The sequence below is a fragment of the Suricata suricatta genome, chromosome 1 (genome assembly GCF_006229205.1).
Source record: "Suricata suricatta isolate VVHF042 chromosome 1, meerkat_22Aug2017_6uvM2_HiC, whole genome shotgun sequence".
Lineage (NCBI taxonomy): Eukaryota > Metazoa > Chordata > Mammalia > Carnivora > Herpestidae > Suricata > Suricata suricatta.
The window spans coordinates 21,968,921-21,981,508 of record NC_043700.1 but is presented as its reverse complement, the minus strand read 5'-3'; positions in this window follow the sequence as shown (position 1 = coordinate 21,981,508).

Below are 12,588 nucleotides of genomic sequence, written 5' to 3'. Positions count from 1 at the left end.
GGTGCACCGTGAAATCTGCTCCCTGGGGAGGTGAAATGTGACTTTATTTACACTTTGCCCTCAAACTGGGGACCATAACATGCCAGCAGGTGTGCCTTCTCATCTCTACACCAACATCTTCTGCCTGGGATTCCTCTCCCAGTGTTCTAAGATGGGCCGTTAATGAACACATGGATTACTTCTCATTGTGTGGTTGCCTGTGACACTCACAGTGTGGGCCTCCATCCGGCGCCAGTGTCTGAACTGGTTGTTACCACTCAGCTAAATAAGTACAGGCATGAAGAGTAAGCAGTTAGAGATGACTATAGAAATTCAACACTGAGGCAACATTTTAATCTTTTTTTTTTTTTTTAACCACACCGGTTATGCAACAGATTGGAATTTTTCCCCCAGGGGATCCATGCCATAGAGAATGTGAGAAGCATAAACTTTGGTATGTCCATAACTAGAATACTAAGTAGTAGACAAAAAAGGTTATGTAAGAATTCCAACTGGTCAGTGAGCCTGCCAGAACATGAAACACTAGCTTGTCTACCTTTTTCCAAATACTGACTTGACTTCCTTTCCCTACTTAACTCTATCAGTTTTCTGGTATTAGGAAAATTTTCCCAATCTGCTTTGATAAGCTATTGACCTCCACGTTAAATGGAAGCTTACAGAGTCTGGAATGCAGGAACCTGGATAAATCACATTTAAGCTCGCATAAGAATACCAGAAAGAGAACAATTAAAATAATAACGTGAGGGGCGCCTGTGTGGCTCAGTCGGTTAAGCATCCGACTTTGGCTCAGGTATGATATTACGGTTCGTGGGTTCAAGCCCCACTTCAGGCTCTGTACTGACCGCTAACTCAGAGCCTGGAGCCTGTCTTCAGATCCTGTGATTCCTTCTCTCTCTGACCCTCCCCTGCTCATGCTGTCTCTCTCAAAAATAAATAAAAACATTAAAAAAATAAAATAAAATAAATAAAAATAAATAAGTAAAATAGTAACTTGAATCTCACATGCAAATTTCTAGGGCTTTTACATGTCCAAAGCAGTTAGACTTGTAATTCATGTACAGTTCTTCCTGTTCAGTAAATTCTGATTTTGATGATTCTAAATATGGTAGTAACAAAATATTAACACATTTAAGAAAAACCAAGGTCTCCTTTGGTTTATAGAAGCTGAAAAAGGAAATAACCATCACAGTTATTTAAGCAGGCATACATTTGATGAGAAATTGTTGAGAAAGAGATTTTCATTTCACAAATATTTAGTGTGGGCTGTACCTGGATTTTTTTTTTGACACATGGGATAATGTGTGATTAAGATGAACAAAACTCCCTGGCTCTGTGGGGTTTATTCTCTAGCACGGGGAGAGATGGAGACAAGAAACAAGAGATATTAAATAAGAGATTTATATAGTATGCCAGAAGGTGTTGTAGATAAAAGACAAAGAAGATGAGAGTAATCAGGACAGAAAGCAATAATAATAGTGTGATGAGAGCAGTTCTCTGAAATGTGATTTTCCAGCAAAATCTTAGGCAAAGATTTGAGCAAAAAAGTTGGAGCTAGACAGTGGCAGATGATAATACTATCTAGATGTAATGGAGTACTTACCTCAGAGAGGCTCCCAATTTAATGACCATTATTAGTATGATCTTATTCAACCTGACTAAATGTATTAGAATGAAATAAAATTCATGATCTGCTCTAAAAAGTTTAGGTTTCAAAACCAAGAAGATGATGAGCAAGTTCAACAAAATAATGTGAACTTTTTGTGTGCACATAGCTGAGTTCAATCCTATCTGCTCCCATTTTCTCTTCATCCTTTCAGAGAGAAATCCTACATTATTTTTCTAATTGAAACAAGGGAGACACATAAGTTTCAGGCTATCATTCTGAAGACACATTATTGAATCTTTGCCTCTTTTCTTTGTTCTGCTATAGTTTTAAAGGGCAGAAAACCCTGGAAAATAAAACCTTTCCCCCTCAAGCAGTTTTTCTTGGGCTAGCTGAGAAGTGGAAAGGCTGAAAAGATGATCAAAGAAAATGCTAAGAAACTACAGGTTGAGAAAAGAAGCAGATAGTGGTCAAAGGCTTCTTAGTTTGAAATTGCAGCTTTCTAATAGGCCACGTAGGACCTCATATTCAAGCAAGTATTTAGGTTTTGATTTTTTTTTCTTTTAGTTTATTTAGAGAGAAAGAGCATTCCTACACTAGCCAGTGCAATTGGGGGAGGGGCAGAGAGCGGAGAAATCCCAGAGTTCCTGTTGACAGCATTTATTAGCATAATATTATTTAACCTGACTAAACTTGTTAGAATGAAATGGAAATCATGGTCTGTTCCAAGAAGTTTGAATTTCAAAACCAACAAGATGATAAGCTGACCATGTGGAGCCGGAAGCAGGACTTGATCCCACAAACCATGAGATCGTGACCTGAGCCAAAATAAGAGAGTGACACTTCATCCTAGGAGCCACCGAGGGGCCCCTCAGTTTTGATTTTTTTAATGTAACATTCTCAGGGTGCCTGGATGGCTCAATCAGATAAGCATGGACTTCAGCTCAGATCAGGATCTCAGGGTTCCAGAGTTCCAGCCCCCCTTTGGCTCTGTGCTGACAGCTCAGAGCCTGGAGCCTGCTTTGGATTCTGTGTTGTCCTCTCTCTCTCTCTCAAAAATAAATAAATAAATAAATAAATAAATAAATAAATAAATAAATATTTTAAAAACACATTCTTATTTGGCATGAAGAGAAAATTAGTCTTTAAGCAACTCCTGATGTGTGAGATTAGAAATTAAGGAGCAAGCTTCTAGATTGTACCAAGCATTTGTCTAAATTTTGCTCCCTGTGTATCATCTGTACATATGAAGTAATTCTAAGGTGTAATGTTTAAATCTGTTTATATCAAATCATTTGATATATGCTGCTCTGTATTAGTCTTATATTGTATTTAATATACATAAATTTTACCTAGTGCTTTGGACCATGCAAACATACCACATATTATCACAGAGTGTGGTATATCTAGCTTCAAAATTTGTCTCTTCAAAGATAATCCTAAAAACCTTAGCTACATAAAATTAAATACATATAATTAAAATTTCAAAGATCCTACTCTGTGCACTTTCTCCTTAGACTATCCTATAAAATAAATAAATAAATAAAATAGCATTTTCAAAGTAATTAGCTGCCACAGTAGTCCAATAAGGCTTATATAGAACATTTGGATTTTTAATGTTCATATCAAAGTCTCATATGAATGCCCCAAAACTTTTTTTTGGTTTCCAAAGGGCGAAATTCTCACACTACCCAATTTTTCCTTTCAACATTTCAAAAACATGTTTGATCTCTTTTCTGAAAGAAAATACCTGAGAGAGGACAGAAAGAACATGATTTCTGAATGGTCTACTCTTTTCTACATGTTTTCAAGCACTAACATTTTCTGGGTGAAGGAAACATTTTAATTTTTTATTAAGCATCAGGAGTTTGTCATGACTATGTGGTAGATTTTTCCAGAAAGAAAAGAAACACAAATCATAGATTACAATAAAAATTGTAGACAAAAAGTTTGCTATTGTGCCTCAAAGTAAGACATGAAGAAGTTCAAACAAAAGTGCGGTAATTCCCGTTTATGTATATTGTCAGATCCCAGCTGTGCTCAGATACCTCTGGAGATCCGTGCACAGCTGTGACATTGTAGAAGGGACTCAATTGCCAATCAGAACTTGGCTTGAGAGATTCATTGTCCACGCTATTCACTAATAAAGCTTCTGGAACTCTGTGTCTGCTTCAGTTATTGTCTCCATGAACAACCTTGTATTGTGCAACTAAAGACATTGCAGAATTTTTCTATTATACTTTGTTATCTGCCATAAGGAACGCTAGCTTTGAAATAGAGTTCAACAGTGAGTTTCTCTTATCACCGTGCAATTCTCTTTTTGAGGAGACACATGAATATCAGAGAGCCAAAACTAGGTCCATATGTTTACTCAGCAAATGACTGGCTTATTAATGCTTAATATTCTTTTATCCCCCTTTGAAAATGGTTTCTGGGATAAAGGTGACACCATTCATAAAATCACAAGGGAGAATAATTGTCAGTATTACTGTTTTGCACCTGAAATGAAGTCTCCAGTTGCCTAGTTATATACTGTGGATATGGTACAAATATGGCAGCATCCCAAACCATTGTGTCTCTGTGAAACCCTAACCTCGTTAGATGCTTTTGGTTTTGTTTTATGCTCTCCCACCTCCCTCCCCAAATATCTTTGGTCAAATAAGTTTTGCTTTCTTTTATAGAGCAAAAATACACACAAACTTTTTAAAGATTCCAAGAAATCCTGGACTAAAGGCATGGATTTATCTGTTTCTTTTTTTAAGTTTATTTATTTTGAGAGAGAAAGAGAGAGAGAGAGAGAGAGAGAGAGAGAGAGAGAGCACATGAGTTGGGTATGGTCAGAGCAAGAGGGAGAGAGAAGCCCAATTCTAGTCCTGCACCCACCAGTGCAGAGCCCGACACAAGGCTCATACCATGAACTAAACCTGTGAGATCATGACCTGAACTGAAAGCAAGAGTTGGACACAACCCACTGAGCCACCCAGGCACCCCTACCCCTGTTTGATATCAGATTATATACCTATAGAACACTTCTCTCTGTAATTTTAATCAATATGCCAGTGCTTTTTGTAACACAAATGTGCCAAGTTATTTTAGCAATTGTTAATTTAACAAATCCTTTGTTGTATCCAAACTATAAATATACTTATTTTTGATCAAATAAGAAAAAGAATCATTTTTGAGAAACTACTGGTTACAGGACACTATGGTACTGGGAGATTTTGATGTTTTTAAGGCTAAGTTGTATTGAGCTTCACCCATTCTGAGTAAAAACCTGCCTTCGTCCAATACCTACAGATAGATATCCTATCTTCAAATTGTATGTAATAGTTCTTATACTTACAGATGCAGTGAAGTTTTGTAACAGGAAGCAGAATTCCATTAATAAATCTGAAGATATTGCAAGAGATAAAGTTGTGACTTCAGATATGGTGACTATCAGATGATATCTTCAATGATCAAAAACATATTACATTTCTTGTCTTTATAAATCAGCATCTCTTGTTTTATATACTACTTTTAATTTGTGACCATAATTCTTAAAGAAAGAGAAGGGGGAAGGGAGAAATGCAATAAGAACACTGTCGCACAATTGATGTTTAAAATGTAAGATGCATTTAGAAATACATTTATTTAACTTACCCTGTGTCTGGCTCTGTTCTAAGCAGATAATATCTATTAACACATTTATTCCACATGAGAAACCTACAAGGGCTGGACTCCTATCACCTCCATGTTAAAAACTTGAACAAGGACACACAGCGAGTACATAAGGAGTAAAGGAGGTGCAGGAGTGGCTCAGTGGTTAAGCATCTGTCTTTGACTTAGGTCATGATCTCATGGTCTGTTAATTCAAGCCCCGTATTGGGCACTATGCTAACCACTCAGAGCCTGGAGCCTGCTTGGATTCTGTGTGTCCCTTTCTCTGTCCATTCCCCATGCTGGCTCTATCTCCCTCTCATAAAAATAATTAATAAATAATAATGAAAAAAAAGAGTAAAGGCCCTGATACTCCTAACTGCATGCAACCTTGCCTACCACCTTAGCCTTTATAATCCAGAGATTATAAAATCTTACTATAACCATCCCTTGACTTTTTAAATAATATGAATTTGTATAATTACAAAAATTATAAGGAAAACTATAATTTCATCAGAATTTCCAATGTGATCACCCTAAATAAAGAGTTTGCTTTTCACCAGTTGGATTACAGCAATTTCATAGCTTTGAGGAAGATTAAAAAGTCATGAGTGCTATTTGGTTTTCCTCTGAAGTTTTATTAGTAGACATCAGTTTCATAAGAAATACAGTTTCCAAATAAACTTGCTTATTGCTCTCTTGGTCCATCCAGTCATGTTGATTCAAGTGGATAAAACATAACCCTCGCAAATGATATGATAGATGCTAAGTACATTGATCTCAGAGGTAACTCTTTTACAAATAGCTTCAATTATTCCCTTTTCTGGATGCAAGGATTAGGTACTTTTATTTATGAGATGAGATCTCCATATCTAACCCAAAGATGGTATCATCCATCTTCATACATTACTAACATAATGTAAAGCTCTGGTGTTTAAAGCTCCCCTCCAAATTATATTCATTTAGAATATATTCAAGAAATTTTAAAGGCCAGGGTGCAGACATATTCATAATTCAAATTTTCTAGATGAGTATAAATGTGCAAACAGAAAAACAGTCTCTTACATTTTTATGCAAAAGCCATCATCTACATGAGCCTAATGATCTATTTTGTAAACCAGTGCCTACTCAGAGATGCTTGGGAGACACAATGGTTAGACTCTCAAATTAGATATTTATATGCAACAAACTTTGATTTGTAGGTAGGTTATAAATAATATATATATTAGCAAAACCAAACAAACAAAAGGGAAAATTCAATGTGCTTTGATATCCTACTTTAATAATTCTGAATATCCTGATAACCTTGCCTTGGAAAATTGGAGTTCAAGCATCTCAGAATTAGTATTTGAAAAATGGGATTTATTTATTGGAACAAAACTTATGCCCATATGTGCATATATTTAGGACAATACTACATAATACTGTATTTAGGCCGTATTCCAAATATATGTATTTTTTTTTCCTGTGAAGCTTTTACTGAATGTCCTGAGTGTGTCTGAATGTGTGCACATGTACACCCGTGTGCACACATGTATGTGAGAGCTTAAAAATTAGGTTGGCTCTTAAAACTGAATCAAAGAATTTTAGTATGACATTTCCATTTTGATTATTTTTATGTTTTTATTTATTATTGCGACAGAGAGAAACAGAGCATAAGTGGGGGAGGGTCAGAGAAAAAGAGAGACACAGAATCTGAAGCAGGCTCCAGGCTCTGAGCTGTCAGCACCAAGCCTGATGCGAGGCTTGACCCCACAAACTGTGAGATCATGACCTGAGCCAAAGTCAAACACTTAACCAGCTGAGCCACCCAGGCGCCATGTTGAAATAATTCCCCAGTCAATAGTTTCAAAGAATTTATACATATAAATATTATTTGTTTCATTCATGAGAAAAAAATGTAACAGGATTTAAAGACCAGCCCAGAAATCCCTTACCCATTGTAAAATAAGAAAAAATACTGAATCCCATTTTTGTTTCTCAACAAGTTTATCAATTTTTGATTATGCTTTGAGTAGCAGAGTTTTAAGCCAAAGCCTTTATAAATCTATTTCAACACAGCAAAGCTATCATCATGGCCTCTGAAAATAATGGCTTCCAGGAGATGGTTATAATAGATCATCCTGAATTAGAAATCCTTTATGAATCCTCATTCAAAGCAAGCAAGTGTTCTCAAATAGAATGTGTGCCCCTTTATTCCATTCACTTTGCCACACGTTTTCAATTCAACAAAAGTTTCCCGAGGACCTACTCTGTGCCATGCATGCACTGTTCTTAGTTTCAGAAACAAAAAATGAAAGCTGTCTTCACAGAGATCACACTTTTGTTAAGGAGATGGACTTGAAAAAGAATTACATCCACACAAAAACCTGACATGGATGTTTATGGAAGCTTCATACATAATCATCAAAACCTGGAAGCAATCAAGGTGTCCTTCAGTAGGTGAATGGAAAAATAAACTGTGGTTCCTCCACTCGATGCAATACTGTTCAGTACTAAAAAGAAATTCGCTATAAAGCCAGGAAAAGACATGGAGGCACTTTAAATACTTGTTACAAAGAAAAAGAAGACAATCTGAAAGGGCTACATAATATATTATTCTGACCATGTAACATTCTAGAAAAACCGAAACTATGAAGATAGTAAAAAGATCAATGACAGCCAGGGTCTGGGAGGAGGGAGGGGCAAGTAGTTGGAGCATAACGGATTTTCAGGGCAGTGAAACGACTCTGTATAAAACTGTAATAATTGATATATATCATTATACTCTGTTGAGATCCATAATGTACAACACCGTAAGGGAAACTATGGGCTTTGGGTGATAATGATGTGTCAATGTAGATTTAACAATTCTAACAAAATAGCATTGTGGAGGGGGATGTTGGTAATGGAGAGGCTAGGGGGAGGAGCATACAGGAAGTCTCTGCACCTTCTGCTCAATTTTGCTGTGAACCTAAAATTCTCCAAAGAATAAAATCTATTAAAAAGTGCAATTACAGTATAGAGTGGCACACACCAATAATAGCAATGGGTACAAGACTTGGAAGTGGCCCCCGTGGAGAGAGCAAACAAGAAAAGGTGCATAAAAATATATCTAAGATGGGTTGTGAAGGTTGAATATGGGTTTTCCTAATACCAAAATTCTTGTTCTTCCTGTAATGATGATTTAATTTATATCTTCAGATAATGGCCCTGTGAAAATATTTCTCTCATAGACTAGGAGCAAGAATAAGGTTTAATTTATAGTTCAAATATCCTTAGAGGAATAAAATAAAGATTTTTAACATTCTACTCACTTCACATCATGGTACAGATTTCATAATTCCAGAGTAATGACTGATAGAGTTTTAGGGATACATTTGTGTCTAAAGCAGTAGATGTCAGCTATCCAAAGCATTTAGGGGAGGTCGAAGAAATAATAAGATGGGATGTAAAGTTGGTACAAATCGTGTGATCTAATTTAGGTAAAGTCACCAGAATTTCATTTAGTAAAATATACTTATTGAATGTGCTTCACACACAAGGGCCTATTCTAGGCTCTTAGAATATAGAGATATAAGCAGTTTTCTTTTATTGGATTCCCTAAGATGGTTAGAGAGAAAATTTACTAAGTGATGATAATGTGGTTAAAGTCTATAGCAGAGGTAATCCACAAAATCACATGGAGAGACTATAACATAGAAAAGATTAAATAAAGTGTTAGTCACTTGGGGATGTGTGGCTAACTGGGAAATACAGTTTGAGTAAAAGGAGCAGAGCCTACACATTCCACAATGCAAGAGAACAGACTAATATTAATTTTAGAGATCATAACATGGAGACATTTCCTAAAGGATCATTTGGAAAAGAAATTCATATTTCATTTTAGATCAATATATCATGTTTTATTTCTTTGGAAATTATCTCATTTAAAACAAACTGCTAGAAATGTCTATCATAAGGCCAATGTAATAAAGTAGTTTTATTCTAGGTAGGAAGCTGTAGCTCTTATTCTTAATGCCTGAAGTTACTCATTAAAAAAAAAAAAAAAAAAAAAAAACTTCTATTGCCCAGTATGGAAAATAAGTTCACTACTACATGCCAGACCCAATTACTTCTTGGATGTCTGGTTGATACACTTAGTGAAAGGATCTTAGGGCCTTGTCTAACCTAGGAGGTAAAGAGTGCCATGCTTGATTTGTGATGTCCATCACTCATCAGGGAGTAAGGAGTGTTAAATTACAACCCAATTTCTTAAGAAGCTATTTATTTTGCATTAGGCTAAGATTCCTGGAACAAAATCCATAACATCAGTGATGGCTAACATTCGTTCAGCACTTAGAAAGTGTTTTGCCCCATTGAAGGACTTTACATCTATTATTCCTTTAATCCTCACAACAACCTTGAAGGATGGAAACTAACACCACAAGAAAGTCAAAGAATGTATAGAAACTTGGCAACTAGTGAGGCTTCTGACTCCAACACGGGAGTATAGGGGACGTGCTCTTGCCTGCTAGATGATTTCAGGAAAAAAATTTTTTTCTATGTCCATTAAGGCTCTTCTGTCCAGCCTAAGAATTAAATTAACATTAGATAAATTAATAAGAGAAAATCGAATTAATTATGCATCTTTGGGGAACCCACATAAACATGAAAGATTCCAAAGACTATCTGGCAAAATGAGTTACCTTGTCATTCTGGACTAAGGAGAAGGGGGAAGGAGTTTGATGCTTCGAAGAGGAAAAAAAAAAAAGGCAATCTACAGCAAGATTAAAAACAGTGAATGCTGGTAAACAAATGTGCTTTTTTGGCCATCCAGAAGCAGTGGGGCATGGAGAAGACTTTGACAACAAAGGTCCTGCTGCACTCCTCCCTGCACACTGCACCTAGTTCATACTTATCTATGGTGATATCTTCTTTCCTTGAGCAGGTCTTCTATTTAAATTCTTTTAGGTAGTTAGGTGGGAGGCAAAAAGAAAGACTTCTTCTATTTCTTAACAATAATCAGCCTAAAATAATCCCTAGCCAAAGAGATACCTTTTGAGGTGGCAAATTTTCTCTCCTATACAATAGAGCTTCTCTGCCAAATTATTCATAGGACAATGTCAGCTTTCTCAGTGATGCCCTAAAACTACATCTGTTCAAATACTATTCAAACAAACATTCAACAGGAATCATGCAGACACAGCAACCTCTCTCAGCACCTTGACTTCAGACCCGGAATGAGGGGGTTCACTGTGTAGTCCTGTATGCTAAATGCGGAGGGGCGGGGAGGGGGAGAGTGTGGTTTGGCAGTTACACAGGCTCCAATCCCAACGTCTGTATGTCTGTTGGTGTGTCTGTGCCTGTCTACACAAATAACTTGTGAGGGCTTCCAGGTCCTCATGTCTAAAATGGGAATGTATAAGATAACTTATGTTTGCCTAAGCAAGGTAAAATGTGGTGACACACTCCAGGGTCAATGCCTGACATTAAGCTTTTGATTGTGAAGCCCTGACACTGAGCTCTTGATGGCCAAGGTGTCCATTTTAAAGTCATCCGTCACAAATAAACAGACGGCCAGATGTATGTCACAGAATACAATGAGATAAGAAATGAGGCTGCCCTCGCCCCGATAAGGTTCTCTTTTAGGAGCCCCGAAGTAACAACCTAGATTATTAATCTCTTGAGTGGCCTGGCTTCTCCCTTCCCATGCTCTAATCCCCACTCATATGCTTTAAGTTGTGCAATAAAAAGAGAACCCACTCTCAACCCAAATAAAGACAGAGACCAGGTTCAGGCTTCCTTCCTCTACCACACTGTGTGGCCATCAGGCATGTCACATACCCTCCAGTACTTGGAAGTAATAAATCTCATTCTTCAAGGTCCCCTAATTGTCTTGCTGAAGTGTGTTCCACAACCATAATAAGAACCACAAGAGCCAATCCAGCTACAACAGTGGCCCTGGTGGCAAAGGTTTGGGAAGGCATCTATGGGACACACTAAGAGGAAATACGGTCAGGATGAGAACCTTTGACCTTTCCAGCTAAGAACATGGCTCTAAGTAGAATGGAACCAACATGACCTATACCTGAACAATGAGTACAATGCCTGATATACAGCGTATCTTCTAAAATGTTAGTTTCTATCACTCCTTCTTATATATCACCATATACATGAGTAAATGAGTTAAGACACTGCTTTAAATGCTGAAAAAGAACCAAGGGCCGAAGGGGGAGGGGGAGAAAGGGGGTAGTGGTCATGGAGGAGGGGAAGAGCACTGGGTGTTATATGGAAACCAATTTGACAATAAACTATTAACAATTAATAAATTAATTAAAAAATAAATGCAAATCTTCTATTTTTAATTAATTAAACAAGAGGATTTCAGCTGTGACTATTTTTTTTCTATTTTCAATGTACTCCTTTGATATTCCATATTGCAAGAAATGCATCATTTGGATGAACAGAGACAAAAAAAAGATGCTGAATGTGATATGTAATATTTACAGAGGAGGGACACATGAATCCTACAGCTCTATAAGGTTGTCTTTGAGGTTATAATGTGTTTAAATATCATAGATTTTTTCCATTTCTTAATATAAATCTATGCTTGTCAACAACTACTCAATATTGTGTTGACATATTTGGTAAAAAAATATTCATTTAAAAACTCTTGAGTGGTAATTTCTCTATGTAATTTTTAAGCCATGTAAGAAACCTTTGTAAAGTACACATAAATATAAACTTTTGAAAATTTTTATTTTTTTAATTTTTAAAAATGTTTATTTTTGAGAGAGAAGGTAGGGAGGGGCAGATAGAGAGGGAGGCAGAGGATTCTACATGGGCTCTGTGCTGTCAGCGCAAGCCTGATGTGGACTCAACCTCACAAATCCTGAGATCATGACCTGAGCTGAAGTTGGAGGCTTAACCAACTGATCTGCCTAGGCGCCCCTCAACTTTTGAAGATTTTGAAAAGAATGGTAAAGACATCAGCTGAAATAGTTTATACAAATCATTTATGAAGATAAAATATACAGATAAAAATAAATAGCACGGCTCTGTTTAATGAAATAATGGCTCAATCCTGTAAGTAAAAACAGAAAAATCATTCAGAGCAAAGACCCTCTCTTTCCTTAAAAACTCTTATAATGACTATGGCTTTACATTTTCTACAAATCTTTGACTTATTAAGTACTATTGAGATTTAGACCATTCACGAAGATGTGTTTTTAAAAATCATTTTTTAAATAGTTTATTGTCAAATTGGTTTACATACAACACCCAGTGCTCTTCCCCATAAGTGCCCTCCTCCATCACCACCACCTCTTTCCCCCCTCCCCCTTCCCCTTCAACCCTCAGTTCATTTCCAGCATTCAATAGTCTCT